Below are 15997 nucleotides of genomic sequence, written 5' to 3'. Positions count from 1 at the left end.
TTTAACTGACCAAGGAAAAGAACTGTCAGTAATCTGCATTTTTTAGCATACTTACCACTCAATGCAATGCAGAAAAGTAAAGGACGTGGGGGAGACTTTTCCACCCACTCTGCATTGATTGACTTGTTAATATACAGTATTTTTACACTGTCTTTAGACAAACACTCAATGACAATTGCCTGTAAAGTTAAAAATCATTGTCCTTGAACCATATATATGAACCGATTCTCAGGCATTGATTTTTCTGAATTTTTAGAACATTAAAGCATTATAAGTTGGCCTAGTCCACATTCATGACCCCTTCCCAGAGCCCCTGCCTCCCCACTTCCCATACTCCTCCCCCAGCATCCAGAAAGAGCAAGAAGTGATGAACAGTGGGTTAATGAGATGGTTCTATCCTGGGCATCCTGGTGATCTGGAGGAAGGGAGAACTTGCCTCGTGATCCATGAGCAGCAGGAGTGAGTTCTACTCCGGTGCTGTACCAGACCGACCACAGTCTCTCTGGAGCCTCATCTCCCATCTCTCAGCACCCACGATCCCACACCCAGGCTCAGGGGGGTGCATGCAGACACACACCAACACACGCACTGCCCTCCGGGCCGCGTGCCTTCTCAAATCCAGGCCCGCGGATGCTGGTCCCTTTTCCTGCTCCCTCAACACTTCCTCTAAGCGCGAGCTGAGGGACTTCCCTGGTGGTCCGGTGGTTAAGACTCTGTGCTTCCGTTGCAGGAGGCATGGGTTCAATTCCTGGTCGGGGAACTAAGATCCCACAGGCTGCACGGCGCCGCCAAAACAATAAATAAATAGATAAGAGTGAGCTTAGGCTTCCCTGGTGGCACAGTGGTTAAGAATCTGCCTGCTAATGCAGGGGACACGGGTTCAAGCCCTGGTCTGGGAAGATCCCACATGCCGCGGAGCAACTAGGCCCGTGAGCCACAACTACTGAACCTGCGCGTCTGGAGCCTGTGCTCCGCAACAAGAGAGGCCACGATAGTGAGAGGCCCGCGCACCGCGATGAAGAGTGGCCCCCGCTTGCCGCAACTGGAGAAAGCCCTCGCACAGAAACGAAGACCCAACACAGCCAAAATTAAATAAATAAATAAATAAATTTTAAAAGAAACAAAAAAAAAAAAGAGTGAGCTTAAATGTCACCTCCTCACCGGGTGCATCTGCACCCATCCACCCCGCAAAGCATTGAGCACAGCCTCCTGCATTCACCTCTGCTGTAACACACGTCCTGTTGCATCGTAATTACTTACCCATTTCTTCTATCAGAGCATGCCTCCCAGAAGCTAAGAGCCTTGTATTCCTCTTTTTCCAGTGACCGGCACACTGCCTGATCCGTGGCGGGACCCTCAACATTTGGTACATAAACAAATGCTGTCATTGCTATTACAGGAAAAAAGACTCACATCCCTACGGAGGTGAGTTTGGTTGTCAGCAACATCCCCAGCTCAGGCCTTTCTTTTAGCCCTGCCACCTTGCTGGGGCTTCCTTCCTGGCCAGCCCACTCCTGTCCTCTGAAACTGCATGAGGACCTTGTTAGAATGCAGCTTATTATTCCTCGCACAGGTGTAGCTGCCTGAATCTTAAGCTACGCCTCCCCTAAAAAATACTGCCACATACCACCAAGACTGAGAAAACACGGGGAGAGAGCATCGAATCCTAAAACAACTCCAGCATCAGACGAGGCGTCTCTAGTCATTTTTTCTCAGCATCAATTTCTTCAATCGTTCTTTTCTCCACCCTCCCATTATTCCTTGCATGTGCCCATGTTATGCCATTTATCGTATTACCCCATCAACACACTACTACCCTCACCTATAACCAGGTGAGCACGGTTTTCCTTCCATGTAAAGTTTGAATTCATGGAGTCTAGGAACTCTCAAAAGTCTTACTCAGCTCTTACGCTAATATGGGGCCCGACAGCGAAGGGGCTCAAGAAGGATGGGGTGCATGGAGTGATGACGTCCAATCAGGATTTTTGAGGTGTTCCCATGCTACAACCTGCCAGGAACTGCGGGCGGGAGGTGAGGTACTGTCACTCAGGCACTCCGGGGTGACTGGGCTGCTTTCGGTTCCTCGGCAACCTCAGCAGCAGTCCCGGACCAGCCCTGCCACTGCCCTCGGTTTCTTCTTCCCCCTTTGGGGAGAGGGGGTAACCATTTCTGCTTCTGTGGCCCCCTGGGCCTCTGTGGAAGTGGAACCTAGAGGATGTCACCGAGCAGGGAAAGTCCAAATATAAATTGCTGGCAAAGAAGAGACGATTTCAAGTCCCCACTTTGCTGCAGTACGGACGCTAAGGGCTGTGGCCTCAAATGCAGCCTGCTGCAGAAGGCAAAATTAATGAGGTGGTAAAGAGAAAGAACTGGAATTCTGCTTTGCCAAAAACTAAGGGCATCGACTAGGACACCGAACGGGAAGTGATGCCTGCTTCTCTGCAGCTGGAATCAGGCCATGACGGTCCTTTGTTTGTGCATGTAACTCCGAAGGGGTAGAGTCTGCAGAAGGACAGCCAAGGACCAACAGATCCAAGCCTGCCCACTGCCTTTTCCAGTGGGTGTATCCTTTACCGGGGGGGACAGAGTGGGGGCAGATGAGGGTCGGGAATGACTGGCCCTCTGAGCCAGATGCTGATTTTGCTGGAACTGGAAGTTGGGGCTCTGAAGCATCCTGACGAAGTCCTTACTGCACGAAGAAGCAAGTTTCATCGTCCAAATCTTGTCCGACATCAGGGCACAGAAGAAAGCGTACACTTCACAGAATCTAGTAGACGTTGGCTTTCTCCTCTTATCTCCAGTTGGCACACAATCCTCTCAAATGACCCCTGCCTTATCTGTCTCGCACAGCACCCTCTGTGGGACTACAGATTTTCCCTGGGCTCTTTCGGTCAGAGCCGAGACAGATAGCATCTCGCTCTGGCCATCGTGCCTCAAGCTTGCCCTCTGGTGGCAAATGAGGAGAGTGGTTCTGGTCCCCTTGGTCCTTGTCTGGTGTGATGGATGATGACTCAGGACTAGGAAAGGGTCTTGGAGACACTTACTCCAGTGTTCCTGGGTCTTAATCACCTGGAGTGATTTTGCCTCTGTGTCAGAATCATCCAGGACCCCAGCTCAGACCTGCTGATTAGAATCTCCAGAGATAAGGCCCAAGAATGTTTTTAAACTAGTCTAACTCTGGCCTGTAGACCACCCCTACCCTCCTTTTACAGAAGAGGAAGCTGGGAGAATATGAACTAAAATGCAGGTCTCACTCCCTACCCGGGACTTCCCCCTCCTCAAAGTACATCGACGGTCCTGCTCTTTCCCCAGTGCGAGCATCTTATGAAAGAGTGATTAATATCATCATCACTATCTTTCTACTTATCTGTCCTCACTGTTATGTAGTCAGCAAGGAGGGAATTGACATTCATTGAGCACCTACCATAGTCTAGGTACAGCACTAGGTGCTTTAAATACATCTTATTCAATCCTCCCCAAAATCTTACTAGGTAAGTCTCCATATCCTTATTTTCTAGGCAGGAGAGTAAAGCTCAAAGAAACCTCTCTTTCAAGTGCAAGAGTGGGATTCTAATCCAGGTCTGTGTGGTGACCCCAAGCCCAAGGGGCTAGTTCTTTGAATGATTAAAATACTTGTTTAGCAGAAACCAGGACCCGCCATGAAAGAGGTGGGTGTAGGTGGTCTGCAGTATCATTCTTTTTTTTTATTATTATTAATTTTATTTATTTATTTTCTTTCTTTCTTTCTTTTTTTTTTTTTTTTGCATCGGGTCTTAGTTGCAGGACCTTCGTTGAGGCATGCGGGATCTTTCTTTGAGGTGCAGGCTCTTCGTTGTGGCACATAGGCTTCTCTCTAGTTGTGGCGCCAGGGCTTCTCTCTAGTTGTGGCGTGCGGGTTTTCTCTCTCTAGTGGTGCGCAGGCTCCAGGGCGCGTGGGCTCTGTAGTTTGCGGCACGCGGGCTCTCTAGTTGAGGGACGCAGGCTCAGTAATTGTGGCACGTGGGCTTAGTTGCCCTGTGGCACATGGGGTCCTAGTTCCCCGACCAGGGCTTGAACTCGCGTCCCCTGCATTGGAAGGCGGATTCTTTACCACTGGACCACTAGGGAAGTCCCTGTGGTCTCTTTCTTCACCCCGTTTGCTGCCACTCGAGGCGCCGAGAACTTCCATCAGTCAATCAGGACCCGTGTGCATTACTTAGACACTTCCCCGGTCCCCAAATTAATTCTCCATCTCTTTCTTTCCTCATCATTCAACAGGATTCAGTTTCTCTCAGCGGCCCAACTTTCCTCTCACTGGAAACATGATAGATTAACATGTGACTGACAGGGAAAGAGCTTGATTGGCTGCTTCCATAAATAAAATGCAAACTCTCGCTTCCACCTTCTCCTCCCCAGACTCTTCCTGGGCTCCCTACCCTCCCCCACTCTGCAGCCCCCTGGTTTCCTTCTGTTTCCTCTTCTCCTATTCGTGGCAGGGCCGGCTCCTCCTCACCCTTCAATACCCTCTTCACCGTGCTCCTCCCCGCCCAGCCTGTCTGAAGTCAGCCCACATAGTCGCCACTCTTCCCTGTCTCAGCAGCAATGATCACATGTTGGAAGTATTTTTGTGTATTCGTTTACTTGGGGAATTTCGCTTCTCCCTCTCAACTGCAAACTCCCTAAGTGACCTTGCCCTCCACCCCACTCAGGACAGACCTCACAACACTCAGTAAACACAAGGTGAATGAGCAAACCGATGGCGCAGCCTTCCTAACGACCCCATGCAGGCATCCTCCTGCCACCCGGCCCCGCTGAGCCAGTCCGCAGCCTAGGTGAGCACCTCTGCCTCCCTGATGTAAACCCCAGGTTTTTAAAATGCCAGATATCAAGAATTCACCTCATTGGGCTGAGTCCTGTGGGCTGGGTTCCAGTTATCCATGGCAAAACGAGCAGATGCCCTTCCCACTAGGATCTCTCCTCCAAAAGCATCCTAACGCTCAGCGCCACCTGCAGGCCAGTCTTGGGCACTGCAGTCAGGTTCCTCTTTCCAAGCCCACACCTCAGGCTGGGACTCACCCACACCCAGAAAAGACAGCGGATCCTCGTCATCAGTCTGGGCCCTCCTTGATTCAGAAGCTGTGTCAGTGCCAAAAAGGGCCGAGAAAAAGGATGAACTCTGTTCCCAGGGAATGTAAATAATATTTCAGGAGTTTAAGTCTCTTAAAAGAATCCAGCCGTGTTCCAATACTGAGAACTACTCACTGATTCAAAAACACTCCATGCCTCTTGACTATTTTTTTAAACAGGTTCCCTAGAGACCTCTTTGGGGCGATTTATTAGCTTAGTCTGTGAATTCTTGGAAGTAGTCCAGTTGGATATTGTAAAGGTTTCAAGAAACGCGGAATTTCCCCTTAATCAGATTGGTCTGCTTTCCCCCTTTCCTCCTTCCTCTCTCTCCAGCCCACCCAATGTTTGTTTTCAAGTTAGCCAGAGATTATTATCCACTGTGGACCAGCCCAAGAAGACCGAAGGGAAATTGGGAGGTGAGCTCACGAGCTCCCTACGCACGGCCCCTCCTTGCATTACGACGAAGTGCTGTGCACGGCGAGGCCACTGGGCAACGCACGGGTGCTTGACCGGCTCCAGAAAAGTGTGCCCCTCTGCCCTAGGCCTGGGCTGGGGGCTCTGTGCCCCCAGAGTGTCACCCATCCAAAGACTGAGCACCATCCAACTTCTGAGAACATCCGGCCTCCCTCCAGAAACAGAACGAGACCTCACTAGACACAAGCAGCTAAGGAAGTCAGAGAAGGATAAACAGCCAATGGAAGCTGTGCTGTGAGCAGACTCTCCATTGAGGACGTGGACCTTTAGACCAGATTCTACACCCACGGGCAACATTGACTTCGTGTGGGCACTGCAGTCCAACCATGGGAGGAACTGGAGTGCCTGCACTGGGCCACCGGCTCAGGAGTTCCCCTCTGTTCCTCGGGAACTGAGAAATGGAGTTAAATTAGTAAAATGGCCACTTTAAAGTGACTGGGCTGAAAGAGGAAGAAAGTAATCCTGGAGGCCTAAGAGGCTAAGGGGGAGGCGGTGCCCTTCCTCTCCCCTTCTCTCTCCTCTCCATCCCAGGCCACTGCCTTCGTCTGAGGTGTCACCATCTCTCACAGGCCTAATTAACTGGGACCCTGCTTCTGGGTCTTATCCTGTCCTGAAGTCAGAGTACTTTTTCAAATGCGCACATCTGGCCATGTTACTCTTCTGCTTATAATGCTAGAATGGCTCCACAATACCTGTGTGTTAAAGTCCAAAATCCTTGGCATCGTATCCAGGCTTTGTGAATAATCCAACCTCTGCCTACTTCTCTTGCCTTCCTTAGCTCTCTCTGCTGCCCTAGTTCACACCCCGTGCTCTAACCACACCAAACTCTTTGCTTTCCCTGAAGGTGTTGGGCTATTTGTAGCCTCTGTGTCTGTATCCACATCTCTATCTCCCCCAACACCCCCATCCCCTCTCTGACTCCTGTACCTCCTCTGTGCAGCCATTCCTCAGCCCCCAAGTAGAGCTGACCACTCTCTCTGTTATGCACTGTTGGGCCCTGTGCAGACTTCTAACAAAGCACCCGAAACAGTTTCCTGCCCCTATTTCTTTATACCTTGTCTCCTTCTCCTAGACAATAAGCTTTTTGAGGGCAGAGATGACACTTTCTTTTTTGCAGCACCCACTGTAGTGCCTTGCAGACAATAAGCCCACAACAAATTCCAAAAGAATGGATGGGTGGGTAGATGGGTGGATGATGGATGGGTGGATGGATGGATGATGGATGATGGATGGATGGATGATGGATGATGGATGGATGGATGGATGGATGGATGGATGATGGATGATGGATGGATGGATGGATGGATGGATGGATGATGGATGATGGATGGATGGACTGGTGGGTAAAGGGTGGATAAATGAATAAATGAATAAGGTCCTTGAACAAATGTCCCAGTTATAAAATACAGTTACACTGGAACTTGAGTCTAAAATGACCTTCTAAGGCACAAAATTCACAACCAGGCTCTGTCCTAGGCCCCATCCATTTAGTGAAAGCTCCCAGGAGGACTGACGGGCACTCAGGACAACCGTTCTCTCCTAGTAGAAGAGCCTGTGGACCTGTCACTAAGGCCTGGGTGCCCTAACTTGCTACCAGTACCACCTTATATTCATAGATGGATTAGGTCTTCTCTGGGAGACACTCTCCATGTTGCAGAAACTTCTAGAATCTGTGGATGTATCTCCGGACACTTCTCCTTAATGGATATGGGATAGAATAGCTTGAACAAAGGACTTTTTTATAGCACTGGCATCCTCCAGTGTGACAAATATCCTTCTTGGTTGGCATGTGGGAAGTTCAGATAGGCAAAGGCAGGACGATCAAGGTCACCTTGTGAAATGTTCTTTCAATCCAGTATTGGGATATATGTTCTTTATCCTGCCTCCTCCCACTTTTTTTTCTTTCCTCTTTTTCTTTTTTTTTTTTCTATATCAAGTCATTTGGCCATTTTGCCTACAGAACCAAAAGTGGTCATGATCTGGTGGCTGATCGAGGTTATCATCAGAACTGCAGGGGTCTGAATCCTAAACTCATGACCTCTGGAGAGCCATTGGTTTGAGCCCTTCCCTTTCATCCCCCTTTGGGGTCAAGGCCAGAGCTGAGAGACACAGTGCAGATCATTTCCTGAGTCCTCATCTGCTGGGGAGGCCAGATCTGGGCATTCATATGATGACCTCAAAAGCAGAATGATGGAGAAGAGCAGTGGGGAAGAGTACATCAAGGCCATTGTCATTTCTCCTAGCAAAGATGCAGCAAAATATGTTGTCAGGCTGCAAAGTTGTAATGAAAAACACAGCATGCAGTATCAGGACACATGGCCATTGCCAGCTTAAGCCACCCTCTCCGCCTATGCATATCCATAGCTGATTGGCCAAAATGCAGCTGGCTTACATCTCTGTTTCAGCCTACCTAGGTTAATACTCAGCAGCGGTTCCGACTGGGACAACCTGGGAAGTGTTCCGCGCTTACTTGTGCAGGTTAATTTGGTCCTCCGAATGACAGCGAAGAGCAGGACAGCTGGCCACGATCCAACTCGTCCTCTGCATCACCATGAACGATAGGGAAGTGACTTAGCCTCTCTGCGCCATCGGACCTTCAACAACTCAGACAGCAACACCTGACTGAATGCCTGATTCTCCCTTCCCCGACCATGGCAGGGTCCTTCTGACAGCTTCCTCCAGGCCTGTTTAAATTGCAACGTCATGTAGCTCTCCTGTGGCAATTGTGTCTGCCCACATCAGTCTGAGTCCAACCAGCGAATGCATGGCTGAGAGAGATGCTGCCATGTGGAACACGACAGGCTGTGGTTCTCATCAAAGCATGAAGATATACAGGTTCCAGGTGATCACAGGCTGCACCCCAGCCTGGTGGAGTCCAGGGACTGGGATGATCGGTATGGGAGGACCTCCTGAAAAATGGCGGGCCTCCCCTGGAATAGCTGCCCGCTACCTACCAGCTGGCGTTCCTCAGAGTCCTACTCTCAGATCCCATCCCAGGGCTCTACTTCACTGATGAACCACTGGCCTTTGCATCCTAGACATCCCCCGCGACAAATGCCACCACTGCCACCCATTTTGCCTGAAAAGTGACTACAGGTAGCCTAATCGTTTGACGGATGGTACCTTGCCCAACTAAGCACCAGTGCCAACCTCTGTTTAAGAGTCAACCTTCCGGGGCTTCCCTGGTGGCGCAGTGGTTGAGAATCTGCCTGCCAATGCAGGGGACACGGGTTCGAGCCCTGGTCTGGGAAGATCCCACATGCCGCGGAGCAACTAGGCCCGTGAGCCACAATTACTGAGCCTGCGCGTCTGGAGCCTGTGCTCCACAACAAGAGAGGCCGCGACAGTGAGAGGCCCTCGCACCACGATGAAGAGTGGCCCCCACTTGCCGCAACTAGAGAAAGCCCTCGCACAGAAACGAAGACCCAACACAGCCATAAATAAATAAATTTAAAAAAAAAAAAAGTCCTTCCATATTCATCCTGGTGCAGACCACAGCCCATTCCCACTGGAGGAACCAAGAGTTCTGCCTCAAGAGTATTAAGATAAAACTCCTCCTCACGCAGGGGGTGGATCTCTTACACTCAGGGTAGAGTGGCTAGAAACGGGGTGGAGAGGTGGGATTTTTCCATCCATCTGACACTGTCCAGTCCCCATAACTCACCAAAGTTACAGCCCTGAGAAGCGTGCGACAATATGAAACTGCACGAATCATTCCTCTGACCCACATCCTGGTTGTATGACAACACCTTACAAATCAGGGCAGATAAAACATAGCCGTATGTCTACGTCTAAGAAAGGGAACCACTTCTGACATGACATCGCCTTTCATGCCGCTTCCATCTAGAGCACTGTGCTTTGTAAAAGAACTTTCTGTAATGAGAGAATGTTCTGGACCTGCTCCGTCCAACACAGTCGCCGCTCACCGCCGCCCATGCCTAATGGAGCGGTAGGAATGTGGTTAGTGTGACTGAGAAACTGAATTTTAAATTTTACTTCATTTAAGTTAATTTCAATTCAAATAGCCTCTTGTGCTTACGGCTATTGCATTGGGCGGCACAGATGTGGAGACCAGGGCTTATAACTGGCCTTAATTGACACAGAATACGCCACAAGTTGCAGATTGGTGGCCCAAGGGTTAGATCAGCCCAGAGACACATCTTGTTTGACTACGCAGTGATTTTAATTGATTTTGAATTTGTAGCCAACATTTAAAAATTAGGACACTTTGTATGAAAAAGCCACACTTCTACCTTCAGAAGCTCTAGGCAACTCTAGTGTCTGTCCCCAGGTGACACAGGTGGCTGGAGCAGGGTAGCGGCTGCCCTGGAGGGGGCCCTGTGTTCTGTGCAATTCGCCACACCCCCTCCATTTCCCTCACACTGAGGCTGAGTTCCAGCTACTGTCTCTCATGTACCGCGAGACCCTCCTCATTCATAACCATTGCACATCCACCTACCTGGATCCAGGTAAATTTTGCTCTAGCCAGCCACAGACCTCTGGCAACTGTTTGAACAAAGTTTTCCCTCTGTCTGTGACTTTGATGAGCCTTCAATAAGTAGAAGGAGAAAAATAACTTCTGAAACAGCTACTCATCACCAAGAAATTGTCACCTACATTATCCATTTACCACTGTGAAATCAGTGCTATTGCTCCCATTTTACAGATGAAGAGACCAAGGCTGGAAGAAGTTAAATATATAAGTTAAATAACTGGGTCCAGGTCAGACAGCTAGAAAGTAACATACCCAGCATTCAAATCCAGATAAATCTGACTCCTTTGAACACCATCTGTCCACCCCACAGTGTCATTTCCAGACCATCACTCTCCCATCACGTTGCAGAAGCCCCACCCCAGTGCACCCAGTGCCCTGTGCATCTCTGTTTCCAGACCTCTCTCCACATTTATTCAGGATGTAAGCCACTGGATCGGTCTTTCTCTAAGCCACTGGATCGGTCTTTCTCTCTGTGGCACTGCAATGTGTCAGAGGCTGACAGCTGTTGAGGAAATCCATGTTCCTTCTCCGTCTAAGACAGTGGTCCCCAACCTTTTTGGCACCAGGGGCCGGTTTTCTGGAAGGCAATTTTTCCACGGAACAGGGGTGGCAGGGGGGGATGGTTTTGGGATGATTCAAGCACATTACATTTATTGTGCACTTTATTTCTATTATTATTACATTATAATATATAATAAAATCATTGTACAACTCACCATTAATGCAGAATCAGTGGGAGCCCTGAGCTTGTTTTCACTTGCCGCTCACTGATAGGGTTTTGATATGAGTCTGCAAGCAATTGATTTATTATGGTCTCTGTGCAGGCAAACCTCTCTGCTAATGATAATCTGTATTTGCAGCCACTCCCCAGCTCTAGCATCACCGCCTCATCGCCACTTCAGATCATCAGGCATTAAAGCCTCATAAGGAGCGTGCAACCTAGATCCCTCGCATGCGCAGTTCACGGTAGGGTTCGCGCTCCTATGAGAATCTAATGCCACCGCTGATCTGTTAGGACGCAGAGCTCAGGCGGTAATGAGAGCGATGGGGAGTGGCTGTAAATACAGATGAAGCTTCGCTCGCTTGCCCACTGCTCACCTCCTGCTGTGTGGACCGGTACTGGTCCATGGCCTGGGGGTTGGGGACCCCTGTTCTAGGACACACACCTGGACTACATTTCCCAGCATCCTCAGCAACTAGATATGACAGTTTCTAGCCAACTGAACGTGATTGGCTGACAACTATGGTTGTCTCTTGGGGGCCTTGAGATACAGAGAACTCTCTCTATGCTCCTGCAAGCTCTTTCCTCCTTCTAGCTGAGTGGGATGATGGTCCCCCACACAACCTTGGGAGCTATGTGTTCTAGGTGGTAGAGCCATCAGCAGCCCAAGTCTCCAATTCACTGCATGCAGCAGGAACCCTGTGTCCATCCTTGCCTGCGGATCAAGAACACACACCTTGAACTATTACATGATACAGAAATAAACTCCTCTTGTGCTTGAGCCATTATACGTACTGGAGTCTATTTGTTATAGCAATATTCTTTCTATCCCAACTCCTATCATAATCCTATTTGGATTTAAAATCTGTGTGAAACACACACACACACACACACACACCCCTCAGTTCATGCACCTTCTTGATCCCAGCAACCTTGGCTTGCCCTTATCTTCAGCCATTGCCTCTCAGGGCTACATGAGCCCTCATCCCCACCACAACATCAATAGCTGAATCACCTTCTTCCTTCCAAGCTGGCCTCCATGGTCCATCACCTGAACAGCTCTCGGCAGCAGCATCCTTTATTCCTCTTACCCTGCAAACTTCCTGTCCTGGAGCAACCCTAAAAGTCACTATTCCTGCACCGATGCAGTGGAAGGAAGGCAGAGAAAACTCCCACTGCCTTAAAGATTGGGACAGATAACCCAGAAGAGCCTCTCACTTGCACTTGTCCTTACCTTGGTCACCCCCTCACGCATCTCAGCAGCTGTCATGACCTTTACCATCTTCTCGGGCCACATTCAAACCTGCCCTCGTGGAACTCACAGTCCGGCTGGCAAGGCAGATGCCGAACAAAGAATTACAAATGGAATGAGTATTCCTAGGAGAGAATCGTGCACGCCCATCTTTTCCACTTCCCCATGGTCTCACTGGAAGAGGTCAGCCTGTTCCAGGGTTATTCCTGAATCCATGCTGTGTCCCTCCCTCCTGGATCTCAATCTCTTTCTCTCTACTGTTCACTCCCTTCAGCTTGGAAACATCTTTCATCCTTTCGCGACACCCCCCCACCCTTGGCTCTGTGTTCCTCAACAGCTATTGCCTTGTCATTGATCTCCCCTCACTGTTAAGTGGCATGGTCACCATTTCCTCAACTTCAACTCCCATTTGCTTCTCAGCCACTATAATGTGGCTTCTTCCCCTGATTCCATTGAAAGAGCTCTGGCAACAAGCCCCCTCCTTCATAAACCTAAGGAACATTTTGCAGTATTCATCTAAATTAGCCTCCCTGTGGTACTTAACATTATTGCCTCTACCATTTTTCTTCAAATTCCCCTCCCTTCCTTCCTTGAAATCTTTCTTCTGGCTCGCTTTATGGCCTTTCTTTCTAAATGTTCATTGTGGGTTCCTCTTATGCCATCCTAAATATCAATGATCCTTGACGTTATCTCCTGAGCCTCTTTCTCTGCCGTGGTTTCAATAACCATTTAAATGTTTGTGACTTCCAAATCTTCACTTCTGACCCCTCCCAGCCTTCATTCATTCATTCAACAAGGGTATATTAAGTGCCTCCTATGTGCCAAAAGATACAGTAATGAAAAAAACTTATTCCTCTACTTACGGAAGTTACATTCTATAAACAGGTAAAGAAACAAATTCGCAAGAAAACTACAGACTGTGGTAAGCACTATCAATGAAGTAAACAGAGGATAGAAAGATGGAGAGGCCCTTTAGATACAGTGGTCTAGGAAGGTCTTTCTGGGGAGTTGACACCTGAGTGGAGATTTAGTCACAAGAGCAAAAATCAGGTCTTTGCCTCTGGAGGGAAAATTTTGGACTTAGCCTCAGGCAGCAGAGGTCAAAACAGACTCCAGAGGCAGAAGTCAGAATGTGGTGCCTGGGAACTGAATTGAGGGCTTCATCTCTGGCAGCAAAGCTTCAGACTCATTCTGTGAATCAACAGTGAAGACTTAGTCCATCTCTGGACTAAGATAAGAAGAGAGTTCACATCAGAGAGATCAAAAAGCTGGAAAAGCTCTGAGGTTAGGATTAGGCGGTATGTTTTTAGAACAGAAAGGAGTCTGGTTTGACTGGAGAGCTGTGAGCAAGAAAGACAGAGATGAGTGTGGCAGTATAAAAACAAACATTTCCACAATTCTTCGACATCCTCCTCTTATGGGTGGTGTCTGTGTGCCCTCCCCTTGAATCTGGGTGGGATGGTGACTGCTTTGACCAACAAGTATGTGAGAAGAGATGCTATTTGCCTTCCAAGTATAGCTCATCATATACCATGTCCTGAGTTCTGAGCCACCACATAAGAAACCCACTACCCTGCGGCCACCATGATGTAAAGAAGCTCAAGCCATGGAGAGGCCAACACAGGAATTTCAATGGACAGTCCCTGCTGAGCGTGGCTTTTCTGCCGTCGTTGCCAAGGTGCCAGACACATGAATGTAGAAGTCTCCAGATGCTGCTATCCCCTTGTTCAAGTCACCCAAAGCCATTCAAGTTTCCCCAAATGAATCCCCAGACATTGTAGAGCAGAAACAATATATTCCTGCTCTATTGTATCCAAATTTCTGACCCACAGAATCCATGAGCGTAATAAAACTAATGTTGGGGTATTCCCTGGAAGTCTAGTGGTTAGAACTCTGCGCTTTCACTGCCGAGGGCACAAGTTCAGTCCCTGGTCGGGGTACAAAGATCCCACAAGCTGTGCAGTGAAGACAAAAACAAAAAACAAAAAAACAAAAACAAAAACAATTGCTATTGTTGGTTTTTGCCACTCCATTTTGGGGTAGTTTGTTACACAGCAATATCTACCTTGTACAACTGAAGTTAAATCAATAGGTAGGGGCCACATATAGAGAACTTTCTAGACCATAGAAATAAATTTGGATTTTATTCTATGTTTATAAGGAAACCATTGAAAGGTCTTAGGGAGCAACAAAATCTGATTCATACTTTCTGTATTATTCTAGCTTCAGAGATGAAAGGATTGTTGGGAGGCAATCCATAAGAAGGGGAGAGTTGGTCGTAGCTGAGACTAGGGTGGGGCAGGTAGCATTGAGAGAAATGGACAAATATGTCATTGACTTTGGAGGTAATATTAACAGTTACCACTTTTTCAGTAATTACTGAGCCAGGCATTGTTCTGAGTACTTTACATGTATTAGCTCAGGTTAATCCTCATAATACTTATATTTAATACTCACAAAACCCTTGTGTGAAGTAGGGTGGAAACAGAGAGAGATTAAGGAACTTTCTCCAGGACACAAAACTGCTAAGTGGCAGAGCCAGGAATCTAGCATCTGCTGTCTGGCCAGAGTCTGACCACTTACCTCCTCTTACCCACTCTTGTTGCTACTGGCAGCAGGAATCATCCACAGATTGGATAGGAGTTAAGGGCAAAGAAAATATCATGTGGGAATTCCCTAGTGGTCCTGTGGTTAAGACTCTGTGCTTTCACTGCTGAGGGCCCGGGTTCGATCCCTGGTCAGGGAAATAAGATCCCACAAGCTGCACGGCCAAAAAAAAGGGAAAAAAAAAAAAGAAATATATATATATATATATATATATATATATATATATCTCAAATGTGAACCCTAGATCTGAGGCCTGATTCTAGGTGAATGGTGGTCCTATTGATTGATATCAGGAAGACCAGGGGAGAAGTAGGGTGACATGGGGGTGTGAGAATGTGGGAGCTGGTCAAGATTTCTATTTTTGTGGGGGAGGAAGATTTCCATTTGAGGCATGGTCATTTGAGATGTGTTTAAGACATCCAAGTGAAAATAAAGCTCTCAGGTGAGAAGTCAGGGCTTAGGATTTTAATTTAGGAGCCATTAGTCATGGATGGTAATTGCTACATTTTGAATGTTTTGTCCTCTCAAAATTCATGTATTGAAACCTAATCCCTAAGGTGATGATATTTGGAGGTGAGGCCTTTGGGAGGTTATTACATCATGAGAGCCTTCCTGAATGGGATTAGTGCCCTTATAAAAGAGGCCTCAGAGAGATCCCTCGCCCTTCTACCATGTGAGGACACAGCAAGAAGACCGCTGTCTATGAACCAGGAAGCAGGTTCTCACCAGGCACCACATGGAATCTGCCGCATCTTGATCTTGGACTTCCCAGCCTCCAGGACTGTGAGAAATAAGTTTTGGTTGTTTATAAGCCACCCAGTCTATGGTATCCTGTCATAGCAGCCTGAATGGACCAAGACAGTAATTAAAGCCAGAGGACACCATGAGACCACCTGGGGAGAAGGTGAGGATGATGGGAAGAAGAGGGGCCAGTTCTGCTATTTCTAATTCAATTAAAAAAAAAAAAAATCTGCGGTGAGAACGAAAAAGGAGTGGCCAGAGATAATCAGAAGGATGTGGTGAAATGGGCACCAAGGAGGAAAGCCCTTCAGGAAAGCAGGAGTGGTGGATTAAGGCTGCCGAGAGGCTGACAGAATATCCCCACCCTGACAGCCTACGGGCATGTCACGCTCAGTGACAAACTCCTGGATGGACCTTTCTCTTCTCATTTGCCCACCTTGCTTCTTTGAAGGTTACCGTGGGCGGGCAGAGAGTGAAATAATTGATGCGACAGCTATGGGATTATATAAGGTGTGATAATTACCACGGACAACTGCTCTCTCCTCTCCTCTGTGAGACCCTAGTTCAAATTCAAATTCCTCTTTGGACCTGGAGCCCCCAT

At 48.2% G+C, this 15997-nt stretch overlaps 1 protein-coding gene across 1 annotated transcript in view; it reads right to left on the bottom strand.

Annotated features, from left to right (window-relative positions):
• The window catches only part of DPYSL2 (dihydropyrimidinase like 2), a 112837-nt gene that overhangs the window by 75995 nt on the left and 20845 nt on the right, over window positions 1–15997 (bottom strand). The window lies entirely within an intron of this gene.

The sequence above is a fragment of the Eubalaena glacialis genome, chromosome 9 (assembly GCF_028564815.1).
Source record: "Eubalaena glacialis isolate mEubGla1 chromosome 9, mEubGla1.1.hap2.+ XY, whole genome shotgun sequence".
NCBI lineage: Eukaryota > Metazoa > Chordata > Mammalia > Artiodactyla > Balaenidae > Eubalaena > Eubalaena glacialis.
The sequence above is the reverse complement of the archived record's forward strand: the minus strand, read 5'-3'. Positions and strand labels throughout refer to the sequence as shown.